The 19,794-nt window shown below is 39.9% G+C and overlaps 1 protein-coding gene and 1 pseudogene across 1 annotated transcript in view; both read left to right on the top strand.

Annotated features, from left to right (window-relative positions):
* LOC109930020 overlaps positions 1-19,110 on the top strand; it is a 26,465-nt pseudogene extending 7,355 nt beyond the window's left edge.
* Positions 1-19,794, top strand: part of myo1d (myosin 1D) — a 420,078-nt gene that overhangs the window by 248,029 nt on the left and 152,255 nt on the right. The window lies entirely within an intron of this gene.

Here is a 19,794-nt window from a genome sequence, read left to right as displayed (position 1 = left end):
ATTAAAAAAAAATTTGAACTTGCAGCAAATGTTGCATTGAGCACTAAGTGTAGGGAACTGGCACTGGGTCAGTTCACAAAGCAGAATATTTTATCATCACTAATCTATGGGTAAGAAGAAGTTAATGACCCTGATTAGAGAGGGTAAAGTATGTCCAACTCCAATGTTAATTTAGTTGCATTAAACGTCGCACCAGATCTGACCATGGTTGGCTCCAGTGTCATATAAATATGACTCGTGTTTTTTAGAGCATTTGTTTTTTTTATCTTGAAAGATCTCTGCTACTCTTGCGTTTTAAGATATCATTGACCATGAGCTTCACATCACAGACTGAGATAATTTCAGGGTATAGGTTTCAGGTTTCTCTGTATGGCATTAAGTGTAAGTTCTATATTCATTGGAAATGTTCTAATTCATGAAACACACTAAAACACCTCAGTAGCAGTTGAAACAAAGTGATGCTGAAACGACATTGAACCAGGGCCTGTCATTACAATGTTTATAGCTCCCCCTAAATTACATTTAAATAATGCACAAGAAATAAAGCACTCTCTTGTGATTACCGTGTGTAAATAACTCATTCTCCTCCAATTCTGAACCTTTCAAAATGTGAAATTGAGTTCATGTTGAGATCACTTTTGTCCAGAGCAGTATTCCAGTTGTCACTCCCTTTCAAGACCAATTTGATTTGACCCTGGCTGTTGCTGCAGATACAGGAGGCAATTTGCCTGACTTTGTCATTTCCTTAAACATCTCTGTGTAGTGCACTCCAAAAATTTACACATTTACGTACCTGGGAGATGTGGATGAGGATATGTGGCAATTTGACACTGAAATTAAGGTTACGTTGTTCAGTCTATTTCAAAAATTGTGAACTAATGTGATTGAGATCAAGAAGTTTACAACTTATCTGGGAGGAAGTATTTATATATAGAAATAAATGACTACAGCACAGAAGGACATCACTGTATCCACCATGTCCATGCCTGCTCTCCACAATAGCATCTCAATTAGGCCTGTTTCCTTTATATTTTCGCCTAACCCTGGAAATCATTTCCCCTTAGATAATTACCTCATTCTCTTTTCAAAGCCAGGATTGAATTTGCCACCAGTAAAGTGATGAAGAATCTTGACTTTCCTAAGGGCCCAATTTAATCCTGAGTCTAGGACCAAACCCAGGAAAAAGCAGTTTCCCTGTTCTGGGCATTTCAATGCCTTATGCCACAATACACAAAGAGCAATATTGCAATTCTAAATCTACTCCAGACCAGTCTGGGTTTATCCGTTTCTGAAAAGCAGCAATCTAGGTCCCATTGTCGACCACTTGTTATAGACAAAGGAATTGCTCATCTTGGAGGAGATTGTCTTGTTAGCGCTGGCTCATTGGTCTAGAATTACGATTTTCGCTCTGGGTCACTCTAGGGACTGAGGGGGGTCCCTGGTTCAAATCCCAGAGGAGATGAGGTCTTCTACAGCATAGTGGCTGTGTGGTTAGGACTGCTGCCTCACTGCACCAGGGACCCGGGTTCAATTCCAGCCTGGGGTGACTGTCTGTGTGGAGTTTGCACGTTCTCCCCGTGCCTGCATGGAAACTCTGCCAGGTTCTCAGTTTCCTTCCACAGTCCAATGATGTGCAGGTTAGATGAATTGGCCATGCTAAATTGCCCATAGCGTTCAGGAGAGTGTAGACTAGGTGGATTTGCCATTGTAAATGTGGGGCTGTGGGGATAGAGTGGGGGCTGGGTCTGGGTGAGATGCTATTCAGAAGGTTTGGCCTCTTCCTGCACTGTAGGGATTCTATGACTGGGGTGCTGGTATCTGGAACTAAAATGTGGCGGGAGAGTAAACACCATAAACCTGAATAATTGCAGTAACCTTGGGATTTGAGTGGAATTCAAGGCAAAGCTGTCCCTCTTGGCCATTGCTTGGCATGTGCTAAAGATCTACTGAACACTATGAATGTATATTAGTGGTTAGGAGGTCATTGACCTTACAAGGCAACTCTTCACAGATTCATCTTGACCTGCTGAAAGTTTCAGGGATTTTTGTTTTCATTTCAGATTTCCAACATCTGCAGTATTTTTTATTTGCGTTACATTAGTGGTTGCCTAGGAAGTAAAGACCAATTAAATCCTAATAACGGACATGCAAAAGCAATGCCATCTTTCTTATATGGATTGGTCATTGTTGATATTCACCCATGATAATGCATAATAAAAAATCTTTGTGCTTGTACAATGCACATGAAACCATGGAGAGAGTAGCAGCAAAATAATTCTGGGACTGCTAATGACAGAGCAAGGCTGCCACAGCATATCAGTGAGGTTTAAGAAATAAATTAATTACATTTCTATAGCACCTTTCTGAAACTCAAGAAGTGTTAAAGTGCTTTGCAGCTAATCAGCTACTTCTGAAACATATTCATGATTGTAATATCATAAAATATAGCAACCAGTTTCTACAGGCAAAATCACACAAACTGAACTGGAATAAGTGATCAGGGTGTTGGTCTGGGGATATATTTTGGTTAGGACACTAGAATAGTTTCTCATCGCAATTCAAATGGTACCATGAAATCTTTAAGTTCAAGTCATTCAGCAGGTGCATCCTCAGTTTAAGAACTCATCCAAAAGTCAGCACCTCCAAGAGTGCAATATTCCTTCTATTGTTGAGGGCTTTGCCTGTTTTGATACCTTCAAGTCCCTGGGTGTCGTGAGCCTGATTTTGTAACTCAGCTGCATATGCAACCAGGAGGTCGAGACTGATATCTAAAGGGTAGTAAACCATTTTTTCCCTTGTTTGCAAATGTGGGCATCATTGACTAGGCCAGCAGGTACTGCCCATAACTAATTGCCTTGGTGAAAGTGGTAATAAACTGTCTTCTTGAACAGTTGCAGTCCATTTGATGTGAGGATAATGCTTTTTGGGAGAAAGTTTCGGGCCCAGAGATAGTGAAGAAACTGTGGTATGTTATCAAGTCTGGATGGCCTGTGGCTTGGAGAGAAACTTGCAGGTCATGGTGTTTCTATGTATCTGCTCCTCTTGTCCCTCCAAGTGGTAGTGATCATGGAATTGGAAGATGCTGTCGAAGGAGCATTGGTGAGTTGCTATAGTCCATTGTTTAGATACTACACACAGCTATTACTGTGCATTGGAGGTGAAAGGAGTGAATGTTGAAGACTTTGGATGGGGTGCCAAGCAAGTGAGCTGCTTTATCGTAGATTGTGATGGAATCCTTGCATATTGGTGCTGCACCTGTGCAGTCCAGTGGAGAGTGATCCGTTGTACTCAACAATTACCCATCAGATTGTAATTAGAACTCATACAGCGCAGTTAGGTAAGTTTTGCTGCAAAACCCATGTTAAAGGGACAATAGTAAACTACTGCTCATTAACCTTCCTTTCCTTTGTACCACAAAGTACCAATGGTTCAAAATTTTTGGGGGAAATCAAAATGAAATTTTAAAGCACACATTATCCAAAAACGGACAGATGATTTGCACCACTCCACTGTTATCCTTGTGAAGAGAGGAGCTCTCCACCAGTTTCCCTGTGAATGTTGAGAAATTGGAGTTGCAATGTCAAAAAAATTAAACTTAACATGAAACTTCAGGGCTCCTATTCAATTTAAGGGTCCTTTTGATGACTGGATTAATACTCCTGCAATCCTTGTCAACCTTAAGAGGCCCAGAGAGTGCAATTTAAAATGTTGGGTCTTACTTCTGCAGGTATTGGTCTCATGCTTTAAGCAATTTTTAATGCAGAATTCTTCCAAACTGATGTGCCTCTTCAGAAAATTCTGGACTAGTATAAAATAGTTATTATGATTTGAAGTGAAAAATTAATAAATTATTCAAGATATGTTCTCAGTGTTTAAGCATCTCAAAAAAATAGAAGCAGAATCCTCCGCATTCCTGTGACTCAGTGTTGTGACACCTGGTACCTTTGTCATCTGAAATTAGATACGGTTATGCAACTATCGTCATTTGAATCAAGTGCCGTTGCAGTAGGTTCTTATTTGCCAAGAGTACTGAGTGAGGTTACTGTACCCTCCCACTCATGTTTGAGTTATTTTGTATTTCTGCTCCAAGTTGCTTGCTACTACAAACCTTATAATACCCATGATGAATTTCAGTTCTCATCATTTAAATTGCTGCTACTCTACAATTAGCTTGATCTTAATTGTTGTAACAAAGCAATGATTGCCCAAGTGATGGATAAAATAGAAGACATCTTGACACTGGCCTAAGATTTTAGAATAAGATTCTGATATAATTTTAGTTTTTGCATGGATCCCTCTGTTTATTTTTACCTGAAGCCTTCCATTCATGGTTTCAAAATGCACAATTATATGTCTTCTAACCTACCAGGTAGAAAAAAAAATTAACATTTTACATGCATTGTCCAATGTACGATAACCGTAACATTTTATGTCACATTGCCTGCAAATAAATTGTATTTATGAAAAACATCAATACAACTGAATTTGTAATGTCAATTCATCAATATGATATGCACCATTTAAACAAACCTGGCAATATCTACAATTAATTCAAAATCTGTACAGGGAGGTGATGAAGCCTCCAGTTTCCTGTATCTCATTTATTCTGCAACAGCTGCTGAGCATTGGTTGGAAAGATGACAAAAAAAAGGTTAAAAATAAACCAAAGATTTGTTTTTAAAAGCAAGGAATAATAGATAAAGACATGTTGAAGTTTCCGTTACTAATGTTCAAGTGAAGGATTGGGAAGATTGAGAAATGGTTTGCAAAACAGAATAGACATGAACATGGGAGCAAGTGTCATTAAGGGCAAGTAGAATGTGGTTTCAGGATCTCTGTACTGGAGAAGATCCAAGCAAGGGATGTTTGTCTAAGTTGGAAATTTTGTAGTGTGGAACTCAGGAAGTTGGCATGGAAGGCATTGAAACTTAGATATAGGAAAAGTGTAGAATGCGTTCAGGGGAGAGTTAGGTATATTCAAAGTTGTATGTGACCAGTCTAGAGAGAGTTGGTAAACAGGAGGGCCAGCCATTGAGAGCAACTGGGAGGAAGTCAGCCAGCAAGAGGATCAAGGAGAGAGACAGAGGGGGGGATGGGGGGAGAGAGGGAGAGGGAGAGAGACAATGAGTGGAGGAGTCAGCAAATGCAAGGCTTGGGGAGGAAAACAATGATTGGGTAAGAGTCAGTTAGCATGAGGGAGGCAGTGAACAGCAAGTGGCCATGTCCACGAGTAGGAAGAATGAATGACTGCTTTTAGGTGGGAATCTTCCTGGTGATCAACAGAGTCCTGGTATGGAGTGACACCTGGGTGAGGTCTGACTGGAATTCACAGAGAATGGATTGACCCCTTTCAGTCACTCTTTAGGGTTGGATAAGGGGGTCCTTCTCTCTGACATTCCAGTAAGCTAGAAACTACTGTCCTAAAACTCCAGATCCAGCTGGGGTCACCTTCATATTATTTGCAAACATCACAGAATGCATTGTTATGTGTATATAAGGATGGGGGTGCCCATTTTGTTTATGTACTACAGTGATGTCATGTAACACTGTAACCATCAGTCTGCCAGCTACATGGAAAACAGGTAAAAAATAAATACACTGAGAGAACCAGCATTTTGAATCTAAAGTAATTTATTATTTCTAACCTGTGGGAAACAGAAGACATAATATAGTGGCAGCAGTTGTCTTTGAGTAAAACCCCAAACAATTCTAATTTAATTTTGTGTTGAATTAAATTGTAAAATCAACTAGTACCAGAGAGAGGGAGAAAAACTAAGTGGACGAAGCAAAATCAAAATAGCCATCATAGCAATAATTAGACAGCTTCAGCTCATGATGAATTGGGAAGCTGATGGTGTCCTTAGAGGAATTTGAGAAGTTTAAAGAAACTTATAGACTGACATTCAGTAGCTTTCCAAAAGACATAAATGAAGAGGAAAATTGATCCTTTTATGATCAGGAACAGATTTTAAAGCTGCATTTGCTCTCAGTCCAACTGCATATGCCTTTGATGACACTTTTAGCAACACTTGTCAAATAGTTTCTGCATTTAGTGCACTTTTATGCACTTAGTCCAACCATCGACCCCCTGGAGTCGGTAGATGATGAAGAATTGATTGGCTGAAAGACACTGCTGAGAGTTGTACTCCTGTGTAATGGACATCTGTAAGTCCACCCTGTCATGCAGTTTCTTGTTATAAGTTAATGAAGAATACTCACCGTTTCAGCTTGAGAAGGCCACTGACTGCTTAGCAAATAGCAAGACACCTGGCAGTGTTGATTTCTCAGTTGGACTACTCAAGTAGAGAAAGCTGAATTGATTGTCACACAGTTATGATTTTCTCCTCCTCTGATGGAAAGTCGGTTCTCATTCACATAAGGTAGGTGATGTAAAAATCACCATCCTATTTTTTTCTTAGAAAGCGACAGAGGTGACTGCAATAACTACAGAGGCATTTTACTCCCCAGTGCTATGGGGAAGGCCTTCGCTAGGGTCATACTTAAAAGTCTCCAATCTCGTTGCAAATCAAGTGTACCTGGAGCATGTGTGGTTTCTATGCTAGTGCATCTACTGTGGTTATAATCTTCAATGCCAACAGCAAGAGAAATGCAGGGACCAGGGTTCCACTAACATTGTTATATGACTGTGAATCATGGATGACTTACAAAAATCAAGAAAAGAAGCTGAACAGTTTTCATATTTGCTGACTGCACTTCATTGTGGTTTTATTCTGGCTGGATAAAATCACTCATGGATGAAGGTGTGGTAGATCAGTCTTGGTCTAGTTGAATGGTGCAACAGGGTTTTGAAAAGCTGAGTGGCTAACATCTATTGTTATAATCCTATTTCTTACAAGGGAGAGGCATTGGTGCCTGATTGAAAGCGGAGTGTGCATCTCCTAATCATGTTAGTGTTATCCTCCAAATGGAAAGGCAGAAAGTTGGAACAGAAATATGGGCACCAGATTGTTTTAGGGCAGAATTTAGAAAGGTAAGTGAGCTAACTAGATAAATAAAAAGAAAATAGTAGTGACGCAAGTTAATTAAAAGTGGCTAGGACAGAAGCTAACTAGATACATTTCAGGGGAAATGAAGAACAAGTAAAAGACCCAAAGAATCTGCTTTTCAGATTTTTGTTGAAACTGGTCATGTGCCATAGGTCTGAAGAATGGTCAATATTGTGTCTATTTTCAGAAAGAGAAATAAAGCTAACTTTTGCATAATCAAAGCTTTCAAACCAGTTAGTTTAACATCTGTGGTAGAGAACATTTTGAAATCTGAACATTAATTGCTAAATATCTAGACGAAGAGGAAATAATTGGTTACAGTTATTTCAGAAAGACACATTTGGCTCCATGAGCCCAGTCACACAGTAACGTGTTGGGGCAGAGAAATGCAATTGGCTTTCAAAAGTCAAGGTACCAGGTTACTGAAGAATTTTAGGAATGTGACATTGGCATAGGATAGTAAATTGGATTAAACACGTGTTAAAGAAAAGAAGAATGGCGAGTGGGTGTTTCTTGGAATGGTTATGCTAATTTGTACTGTATGACAGTTTTTGTATGTTGTGTACATCAGTGATGTAGACACAGTGTTACATAAAGTGATGTCCAAGTTTGCCAATAATATTAAAATAGAAAAAAGTACAGAACAGAGCAAAAGGAAAAGCAAGAGGATAGTGATAGACTGATGGATTAACAGAGAAATGGCCTTTGGATTTCTTTGCCTATAAATGAATATTTTGGAAAAAATGTGATGACTATACTTTGAAGAATATCTAGATAATGTAGAACAGCAGAGGGATGTGGTGATTCAAGCTCATGATTTTCTTAATGTTGGAAGCAGCATCAGAAGTCTGCAAGATCACAAAACAGTTCATGCAATATTGGATTTGGTGGTAAGATGTATAGAATATAAAAGTTGAAATATGATGGAAATCTATCTGAAACCTTTGGGAAAACATGCAGATTTTGGCCTTGTGCTGTAGGAATGATATTGAGGCAATTAACCAATACAAAACAGATTGAGAAAGTTGCTGCTTTGCATAAGGATAAAATGTGCCAAACTGCAATTTTGGGCTTGTTTTACAATCAGATTGGGCATTTTATGGGAGCTAAAATAATGTAAGGAACAGGAGTATGAATAGACCCATCAAGTCTCTTGGACAGTTGGTATTAATCATCGTTATTCTTTGGCCTCAATTCCACTTTTCTGCCTGCCTCCTATAAATTTCAGTTGCCTGAGACAAAAAATGTCTGTCTTAACCTTAAGTATTTTCAATATTGGAGCACTTGCAATCCTCGTAAGAGCTGACCCATTTATTCCCATTCCTGTTGCTCTTTTTCCCTCCCTATGACCCCAAAAACAGTCGATACCAATCAGTGCCACTAGACCAGGCTGCGTAACTCCTCATCCCAAAAAGATTCCCTAGATATCAAAACATTTCCACAGATTCTGATCCTGCTCTGATCTCTGCACACCCAGGTCACCAAAATCACACAGAAGTAGAGTGATTTCTCTGGACTGTTACCTCCACAAAATAAAAACTGAATATTATCCCCTCTCCTGTGAAAATGGTCGGTGTTGTGAATAGGGGTTAGGCTTCCAATTTCTGAGCTCATCAGTCATTTGTACCACAATAGAGAGGCTTCCTGTTGTGTGTTATGGACCAGACAAAACCCTATCAATGTATATTAAGAAGGTACCCTGCAACCTGACTTTTTCTTATTTCAAAGGTAAATGTAAGGGGCTGCATTCCAGATGCAATTTGATTGGTCAAACTAGTCAATGTGAAGCAAAATATAATTTATTCATACACTACAGTTAAAATACAACAAAATAAAGAAAAGAATTGACTTTGCTGTAACTCTATCGGAAAAGAATAATAGATACAATAACTATTACTAATTAACTGTTCTAATATAGTAACATCCTATAAACACATCCTTGGCAAAAGACATATTCAGAATACAGATGGTCTCACAAGCAACTCCAGTAACCCAAGAGGAAAAACATCGAGAGCCCCCTCTTATAAGGCAAACATTGCAAATGCTTTCTTCCCTGGTACCTTCAAAGAATTGTGAATATACACATCCAGGCCCTTCTTTGCTTTGCACTCTCCTCAACATAGTGTTATTTTGATTATACCACCTCTCCATTTGTTCCTCCAAAAGCTCATCACTTTACTTTGGTATAGTGGAGGTTATCCCATTGAAACATGCAAACTTCTTACAGGGATCAGCAGGTTAGATGCATGAACAATGTTCCCTATGGCTGAGGGAGTCTGCAACAAGGCGACTACATCAGAATAAGAGGTAGACTCTTTAGGACTGAGATGAGGAGGAATTTCTTCACTCAGGAGATAGTGAATCTTTTGAATTTCCAAAGGGCTGTAGAAACTTGGCCATTGAGTACATTCAAGACAACACTTGGTAGATTTATAGAGTTTAAAGGTATCAAGGTATATTGAGGTGGGCGCTACATTGGGATATGGTGCTAAAGTAGAATTTCAACCATGATCTAGCTGAATGGTGGATCAGGCTCAGTGGAGCTACTCCTATTTTTTATGTTCATACTTATCCAAATTTGATTATATATACCATCTATTTGGTCATTTCAGCAGACTGTCTATTTCCTTCTGAAGCCTGTCCCGTTTTCACAATAGACTATGTTACCAAATTTTGTACCAGATATAAACTTCTCACTTGCCTTCCTTGTATCAAAGTCATGTTATCCATTTATAACTAGAAAGACAATGATCCTAATACTGATGCCTGTGGGACCCTATTGCTTAGTATCCAATCAGAAAAATATCCATTCAGCACTGAGGAAGGGTCACCGGACCCAAAACGTTAACTCTGAATTTTTTCTTCACTGATGCTGCCAGACCTGCTGAGCTTCTCCAGCAACTTTGTTTTTGTTCCATCCAGCACTGCTTTCTCTCTGCTATCCCTTAGCCAATTTACAACCAAGTTACCATCATATTCTCAATACCATATCCTTCTATTTGTAAAATTAGTCTTTTCCACGGGTGCTTTATGAAGTGACTATTGAAAGTCCATGTATACATCTACTGCACTACAATCAACAACCCCCCCCCCCCCTCAAAGATGTTACTCAGGTTATTCTGACGTGATTTGTCTTTGATATATCTGTGCAGGGTCTCCTTTAGTAAGCAATACTTCTCAAGTGAGAATTAATTTAATCCTTGACAAGATTTCTGGTACTTTTTCCACCACTGATGTTAATATGGTTAGCTTGTAGTTGTTAGATGTAGCCCTTCCCCATTTTTTGAAAACAGTAGTATAATATTTTAGTCTCCCAGTCCTTTGGCACCACATGGATGTCCATGGATGACTGAAACAAAAATACTGCAGATGCTGGAAGTCTGAAATAAACAGAAAATGCTGGAGGAAATCAGCTTCTTTGAGAAGACAAAGTCAGAAATCACACAACACCAGGTTATAGTCCAACAGGTTTATTTAAAATCACCACCTTTCAAAGCGCTGCTCCTTGGTCTGGTGACAGGTACATGGATAGGAAAGGTTTAGAGGGATATGGGCCAAATGCAGGTAAATGCAACTAGTTCCGTTTAGGAAAGCTGGTTGATGCAGAAGAGTTGGGCCAAAGCATCTGTTTCTGTGCTCTGACTCTATGACCCTATCGTTCTGTATTTCTGTAATTTGCCAGTGCTAAATAACTGAAAACCTACGACAGTCTTAGATTTATAGTTCATGCTCACTGAAACTACATTGGCAATGCCACAGTGTCTCTCTGCTACTGATAATATGTCAGTTGACATGGAAAATCTTGCTCCCCTTAATCATCATCCCAAAGAAGACAACCTCTGTTCATCATTCTGTTCAGCTGTGGTTCCTATTTTCCCATTTTTTTAATAGTCTTTGGAGGTTGATAAGGGAAAATGGTCTCATTCATGGGCACTACTCCAAAGCATTCTTCATTACACTGTCTTGATATACTGATCTGATGGACAAGCCACAGGCCTGGAAACTGGTGAAGAAACTCATCAGTGCATTTGTACGGTTCATGTATTGTTTGACCGAGAAGGGATATGTGCAGAAGATCATAGACCCCAAAATCTTGTATTTGTTGGTTCAACAGAGATTGCATCATTTATGATTTGGGGTGTTCTGTGCACTGGAAAGATACATATTGTCTGGTTAGACAATGCAATAGCAATATATTAACATTTGCCTTGGGGGTAAAAGTACCTTCTAATGCCAACTCTAAGAATGAGAGTACAGAATATCCTGCCTGATGAACCGCATCATTTATTTTTCATCTGTGATGGTTATTGTTTTACAGTTTCCATCCCACTTTAAGACCTTACAATTTGATATGGTCAAAGCAGTTTAAATCACAGATGATTTAATTGTGAAAAAGTGGGCGTGAGCGGCTGGTGAAGGGTAACTTAATGATTGTGGGCTTTTTCCTGCTAATATTTAGAGGCTTTGCTGATATCGGTTTTGGTGTTGTGCTTCCGCTGTTGGAAAACGTGGGGGCGCAGAACAGGACTGAGCAAAAATAACTGTTGATGTGTTTTTCACACTTTCCATTCTGTGGTATTGTGTGACTGTCAAACAAAATACATCTGAGAAAACTGAATTGGTATTTGTTGTTGTTCTGTGCTCCATTCCAATTAAGTTACTGTTTTCAACAGCTGTGAAGTAACCTAATTTAGCAATTTAAAGGATTCCCTTTTTAATTTTATTAACCCTTTCTCTTCAAATTCAAGATGAGGCGATGGCCTGGAGGTATTATTGCTGGACTGTCATTCCAGAGACCCAGATAATGTTCTGGGGACCCAGGTTCGAATAGTGCCATGGCAGATGGTGGAATTTGAATTCAATAAAAATCTGGAATTAATGGTCTAATGATGACCATGAAACTATTGCCGATTGTCAGCAAAACCTGTCTGGTTCACTAATGTTCTTTAGGGAAGGAAACTGTCATCCTCACCTGATCTGGCCTATAAGAGACTCCAGACCCACCACAATGTGGTTTACTCTTGACTGCCCTCTGGGCAATAAATCCTGGCCTGGCCAGTGATGCCCTCATCCTGTGAATGAATAGAAAGAAGGAAAGCCAGTACCGTGAGAGAGCTGAGCGTTATCATGATCATAGAATGCCATGGAGAAAGGATAGATGTGGGTCCCATACAGGTTTGAGATTGCAGTTTCCAAAAATATCATCACAGTCTGCCACACAGTATATTTTTGGTACATGGAGGGACTGGAATACAATTTCTAAATCAACAGACCACACCATATTTTGGAATTTAGCTAAAACCATATAAAGGTTCTGACAAAATATAAAAGATTAATAAACTTGCATAATAGATGTTTCATTGTCAAATAGCTTTCAATATGCTTAATTGTGAAGTAGTTTATTTTGATTGGAAGCTTAAGGAGGCCATAAACATACCGTTGCTAAATGCCAAACAGCTCAATGGTGTAGACAAGCAAAAAGATCTGGATTTCACAAATCACTCAAGGTAGTTACAGGTTAAAGTAGTAATATGAGTGAACAGCAGCAAATTTATTGAAAAAAAATATGCAATGGTTTGCAAAAGAGGACATCTTCTCTGGAGCCCTACAGAGCCAGGCTCCAGTATCACTGTGACACAGTTTCGTTCACACAGGTTCAACAGGTCCCCTTAGACTAATGTTGTAATTAACCCTTTACTTGACTAATTTTGTTTAATGTCCTTAGTAACTGTACAGTAATTAACCTTTTACTGTACAGTTACTAAGGACATTAGACAAAATTAGTCAAGCACTGAAGTTTATTTCTCAAATTCTAAATGAAAAGCAGCCATGTCAAATTAAACTTCTTTAGGACTTTGGTTACATTACATATTAGAGCATTTTTGGCTGAACATAGAGAGAAACATCTTTGATAAAGGTACAAACTATAAGGAAAGACTGAGTCACTGCTAGGCTGAGAAGTAACCTGATCATCTTGAGTTTCCTTTCCAAAGGCTAACCAGACCCTCTGTGCTGTGATCTCCACTGAGTTAGGAAAGGAAGCAGGTCCCAAATCCACCCCAGCCCGAACTTCAATCTAATCCCATGTTGTTGCAGTCCATTCAGCCGACTACTTACCTGAAGACTTCACAAGTTGATACTCAACCTGTGTGACCACAATCAAAACCAGAATGACTCTTGAACCCAGAACTCTCTAGGTATCCCGAGAGTGGCCTTTACGGCCGTATTGGAGCTTGATAATGTAGGTTTAGAGAAGATGTTTCTAATTGTAAGAAATTCAAAGGAATGAGAGACAGTAAATAACCATAAATAAATTCATTTGTGAATTCAAGAGAAACATTTTTACCCAAAGAGTAGTGAGACCTTAGAACTTGCCACCACAAGAAAAAGTTGAAGTAAGTAGTATAATGTGTGAAGCTGAGTGTGAGGGAGAAAAGAGAGTATACTGATAGGATTAGAAGAATCAACATGGGAGCAGGCAGGTGTAACCAATAACCTGTTTTAGTCCTTTAATTTCTATGCAGTTTCTCAGACATCCAGGGACCACTGAGAGATTTTTCATCCATTGATTTTTGGGACAATGGACTATGCTTCCAGGATTTACTAATAAACTCCCTGAAAGGTGCAAACTGTAAAGTATGACCTCTGAAAATTCTGCAGTGGAAAGAGGGAAATTTACAGGGAAAATCATGTCATGATAGACTGAAGTACTGTCCAGCAGAGTGTCACAGAGGGATCGTTGTGGCAGGCTTAGATTAGACCTAGTACCTCAGCTGCAGACTTTGGTTGTGGCAGGTGGAGTGCAGAAGAAAATACCATCATTGGTAATCTACATTTTTGTTTTTAAAAAGAGAATGAATTGCCTACTATTCTAATGGCCTGCGAGGATGCCGAACACCCATTCACATTTGATGTTGATTGGTTTGTCTGTTGGGAAGCATCTGAAGAGCAATGTAATAGCCCTATTACACAGTGTTGACAGAGTGCACTTCCCAACTGGCTTTTATTAAAGAAATTTTATTTGAGAAAATTTATACAAATATGATAGCAGTGCCAGCAAACAAACAACAAGGACAGATGCAGTACATCACGACCTTTAGAAAATACATGCAAATGCACTTTAATAATCACCTAATTGGTGTCAGATGTTACAAACATTGTAATCACTGGAATAAAGATCGCTTTATGGTGGTGAGGGAGGACCCTCTAACAAGTCTTGACATTTTAAGGACTGTTTGTTGTTACTGTGGCTTAGGATGGTTATTCTCGGTTTTAGCAACAATTATCAAAAAAAAATCTTGACAAAAAGTATTTGGAACAAATTCTACAAATTTTGCACATTAAAAATCAGAAAAAGAAAATGTTGGAAATGCGCTGCAGGCTTGTTACAAAAATAGATCAAGGCATTGGTTAAAGATTAGTTTCATTGATTCAAGTGAAGATTCTTTAAGTTATGTGATGCTCTTTTAATTCTCTATTCAGATTCAAATGGGTGGTGGAATATTTCTAGATCTTTCATGTTTTTGTAAATGTTATTTATTTCTGTATCTTGTCACATTAAGGCTTTATGAACATGCTTGAGAAGTTTTGTTCTTTCCAGGCTATTTCTCTACTTACAGTCAAAGTAGTCAATATCATTGTTACCTATGCTACTTTCCGGAGGTTTTTGTACGCTGGTCAACCAGATAAGGAACAGTGGCATCTGTGGGTGGTATTGCTGCAAACTGTCCCACCCAACCCCAATCCATCTCTCCACCCGTTAACTTCCTTCTGCTTTCCTGCATCCTGCTGGTTGATTCACTTCTGCTGTTATTTGCAGAGCTACTTTTCACAGCATGATCTGTGGCTGCAGCGATTGGATCTATTGAAAGCTGAATGTGTGAGAGAGAGAGAGAGAGAGAGAAAGAGAAAGAGCTGCTGGCAGCTGCCAGTGGGTCTGTACATTTAATGTGCTTCAGTGGCCCTTTGGTTTCCAGCCTGTGCCTGGCTGCTTTATTGGGCTTTTCATCTCACTGGAACTCTGAGACCAGCAATGATCTGATTGACTGAGCACCTTTTTTTGCACTCTATCCTTGGAAAGCTTTTTCATTATAACAGAATAATTCAGCAGCTGTTTGAGAAGTTTGTCACCACAGAATTCATTGATGTATTTATGGTGTACAATTAAAGCAGATTTCCTTTATATTGCTTGCTACATGGAGTATAACGTGAATCAGTAAGGATAATAGCTTGGTATTTTTAATACCACTTTCTCATGTCAGAGCACCTTAAAGATGTTCCCACAGAGAATTATTTTTGCAGTTACTGTTATGCAGATAAATGCAGGGGTAATATGCTCACATTCAGTAAAGACATGAGGGAGAAGCATGAGTCAGGACAGAAAAGCACTCCTGTTTGTTCTTCGTGTACCGGGATGTTTATCAGAGTACAGCACCTCCAAGATTGTATTCGTTGCATTGGTACTGAAGCAGGGTAATAGTTTATGGTGCAGAATACTTTAGGTAGGGTTTAAACCTGTTTCTTCTTATACAAAGTGCTATCAATCAAACAAAGCTAACACCTCACAGAATCCCTACATAGATCATAGAATCCTGACAGTGTGGAAACAGGCCATTTATCCTATTTGAGTCCACACTGACCTCTAAAGAGCATCCCAGTCAGACAACCCCCGCCCAATCCTTGTAAACTTGCATTTCCCATGGCTAACCCACTTAGCCTGCACATCCCTAGACACAATGGGCAATTTAGCATGGCCAATCCACTGAAGCTGCACATTTTTGGGTTCTGGGAGGAAGTCGAAGCACCCGGAGGAAACCCACATAGATGTGGGGAGAATGTGAAAACTGCACACAGACAGTCTGTGCTGGTGAGGCAACAGTGCAAACCATTGAGCCACTATGCCTCACCAGCACAGTAATCCCTTTGATGTTGAAGGGAGCAGAGATATGAAACTCCTCGAAGGCCCCACTGAGAACACCGAGGCCTGGATTTTCATCCTCATGGCGAGTAGCAGGATTAGGCAAATTCCTGGCTTGGTCCATCTGCCTCAGGAAAAAGTGGCATTGAAGGCCCAGTCTTTATTGTCAGAGGGTGTCTGTTGGTTACATTCAGGCCAGTCAACTTTGGAAAGTGTTCCAAGGCAGCCTCAGGGTTTGGATATGAGGATAGGCTGTTGAAACTGCAAGCGCTTGAAACACAGACTTCTGGAAGTAAATATTGTTTCCTGACCCATCAGGCGGTACACGAGTATAGATTTAGAGTAGATTTTGTTGGTACAGACTTGATGTGCCAAAGGGCCTCTTCTGTACTGTATGATTCCGTGATTCTAGGGAAGAATGGATTTTCATATCACCAATAAATTAGATTTTAAGGACCAATGATAAATTATTCATGTATCCACAGCCAGGTTTGCCCTGATTCCAAATGACTGAAACCGAGGTCCGAGATGGTGTTGGAAATTTCTCACCACTTGCCTATGGAAGAGTTGTTTGGTGTGCGATGGCATTAAGAATCTATAAGTGGAGAGTCACTGAAGAGAAAATGTCATGTCTCATATGACCCAGGAGTAGATTAGAGGTGTAAGAGGTGTGCAAACCTGCACCTGTATGTGTGGTGTGTGCATATTTTAGTTCACATTACAATAAAGAACCCATGCATTTGTTGTATATTGTTTGTATTCCTGTGGCGTTCATATCAGTCACACGCTGAAGGAGTGAATAATGTAACAATATGTAGACACAGAAACTAGCTGTATGAGAAGAGGAGGAGAAGTAACATATGTTAAACTGACCCAGATCATGGAGTGAGCATTCCATAACAGCTGTGCTACTGGAGAATCCATAAGAAATCAGAATGGATATATTGCATTATATGGAAGGCACTGCAGAAACAATTTAGTGAGAGCTCAGTGCTAAATATTTTACATCAGCAGAATTCATGAGAAGTAAACCTTAATTTACCAGAACACTTAACACATTCCAAACTGAATCTGTCACATGAAGATAAAGAAAATTACAAAATTATGCATTATGTGAAATAGGCATCAGACCATGTCGTGCATGGATACAGCCGATTCTTACTGAATTTAAATCAGGTGTTGAATCTATTGATTAAAAAGATGTAAAAATATTGCAAATATTGGGAATTTTAAATTATAATCGAAAATACTGTATTTGTAACATTTTATTCAACCAGCACCTGGGGGAGAAAAAAATTAAGTTTGCATGTAGGTCTCTTATTGCAGCGGGCCTGCATCTGAAATATTAACCCTTCTCGTTTCAGAAATGCTGCCTTTAATTCCAACACTTACTGTTCTCATTTGATTTATTGGGATAAAACATCTGTGTTTCATTCCCAAAAGATGTCTGAATAGCTTAATTAACAGCTGTTTTTTTTTTTAATTACCAATCCCTTAGTATATTAGAATTGTTTTTCATAATATTTCTTGCATAGAATTCCCTTGAACCTTTCCTGATCCTTATATCGTTGCAGAGTACTTTTGCAGAGGTCAGATGTTGCTGGACATTTATGTATTTCAAGAAAATAAAAGATTTTTGATAGGTTCATATTGATCTTAATTTCAGATTTGATAGCAAAGTAAAACAATAAGTATCCTTCACTGCCTGGGTGGGTTGTTGAGGCAGGAAACCTCAACTTTTAAAATACTCACGTAAGCGGTTGAATTGTCATTACATTCAAGGCTGTGGATCTTGTGCAGGAGAGTGGGTCTAGAGTAAGGCCAAAGGGCTCCTTCTCCATTGACTGATTCTAAGGCTTAACTCTGATCTGCATGAGCATCTCCACACCAAAATAAAGAAACAAGATAAAGGTTTAAAATTAACTCGTTCTGTCCCATCCACCAAAAGGGAGCCTGTTTTCCATTTGAGGATGAGGAGCATTGAGAGAAAAATATATTTTAAAATCAATCCTGCCTATTGTAAGGAAATATATATTTGGTATGTAAGAAGCCCTACAGGACAAGACACTTTGTTTCCAAGAGAGCCAATGAAAGTTGTCAGAAGAGATTGCATGTTCTCTGTAACTTCAAAAGATTAATGGAATTGATTGTACAACCTTCCTTTTCGAGCTTCAAATTGGGAGGAGGGCCGGGAATTATGTAAATCTCTTGTGAGTTATTGATTATTACTGTATGCATGCCACTTTGATAGTCACGTAGAGCCCTCTGTGCCTGTCATAGAATCTCAATTCTGACAAACAGTCTGTAGTTTGTCACTCTCTACTTTTTCAACATCCAGTGCTGGAGGAGCCAGAATTTCTTTCAACTGGAAAGCCCAGCACACCATTACATGAGAGAGGGCTGAAACATTGGCAACTATCTTCAGTGAAAAGTGCTGTGTGTATGTTCCATCTCAGCTTCCTCCTGAGAGGTAACCACCATCAAGATGGTGTCAACATGGTATCAAGATGGTATTTCAAGGTGGCAGCAACAAAGTCAGCAGCATTAGGGGTGGCTGGGTGGTTAGCAGTGATGCCTCACAGTGCCAGGGATCTGGTTTCAATTCCAGCCTTGGGCGACTATCTGTGTGGAGTTTGCACATTCTCCCCGTGTCTGCATGGATTTCCCCTGGATGTTCCGGTTTCCTCCCATAGTCCAAAGATGTGTAGGTTAGGTAGACTGGCCATGCAAAATTTCCCAAAGTGTCCAGGGATGTGCAGGCTGGGTAGATTGGCCATCAGAAATGCAAGGTTACAGCGATAGGGTGGGGAGATGAATACATGAGATGCTCCTCAGAGAGTTGGTGTGGACTTGTTAGGCCAAATGCCTGTTTCCACACTGTAGGGACTCTCTGCATTGGGCTCATGAGCCCAGGCTCTGTCTCTCCTGCGCATCGTGGATGAGCTGGGAGCCAGGACCCCAGTGACCGATGACCAGCATCGGTCATGGAGAAGCGTTGGATGGGGACCAGGAGGTCTGACTCCAGGCCCATGGCTCCAGCTCGGATGCAGCGATTGCGGGACTCGTAATGATGGAGGGGGCAAACCCATAACCAAGACCCTGGCTCCTGTTGCAGAGACCCAAGCCGATGTCAAGGAGCGTCTGGAGGAGCGGAGGAGGAGGAACAAGGAGAAGAGGGAAAGATGAACTCTGTTGCAGTAAAAGCTTGCATTGTGTTCAGTGTTCAAGATGGCGCTGGAGCCAGGCAACACTTTGCATTTCATGTGCGAAAACGCTTTTCACTGTATTTTTATACACATGTGGCAATAAATCCAATTCTCAAATGTTAGTCTTCAATTCAGTTCACTCCACTCCATGTGGTATTAAAAAATGGTGAATGGTACTGGATACATCAAAGGCTCTGACACAAATCCAGCTGAGTAACCAAGAGTTATGCCCGAGAATGAACTGTGTTTTAGCCAACTATCCCAGTGCACCTACAACACTGGTACCTACTCAGTAGTATGCAATATTACCTTGTCATGTCTACCAAAAGCAGAACAAATCTAGTCTGTCCAATTATTGTCAGTCAGTATAAATGTCAGTCATCAATTAAATGATACTGAAAGTGCTATTAAGCAGCAGTACTCAGCAAATAGCTGCTTTCCATTGCGTAGTCTGGCTACCGTCAGGGGCACTCTGCTCCAGACCTCTAACTCTTCAGTTCAGACATGGATGAAAGATCTGAATTCCAGAGGTGAGGTGAGAGTGCTTACTGCATCAAGGCAGAATTTGACTAAATGTGACATCAAGGATCCCAGCAAAACTGAAGTCATTGGGCATCTGTTGGTTGACCGGGGTGGCCCGCAAAATGTTAATTGGTTGGAGTCA

Source organism: Rhincodon typus, chromosome 30 (genome assembly GCF_021869965.1).
Source record: "Rhincodon typus isolate 14 chromosome 30, sRhiTyp1.1, whole genome shotgun sequence".
NCBI classification, from domain to species: domain Eukaryota; kingdom Metazoa; phylum Chordata; class Chondrichthyes; order Orectolobiformes; family Rhincodontidae; genus Rhincodon; species Rhincodon typus.
This window is presented reverse-complemented; position numbering and strand designations above follow the sequence as displayed.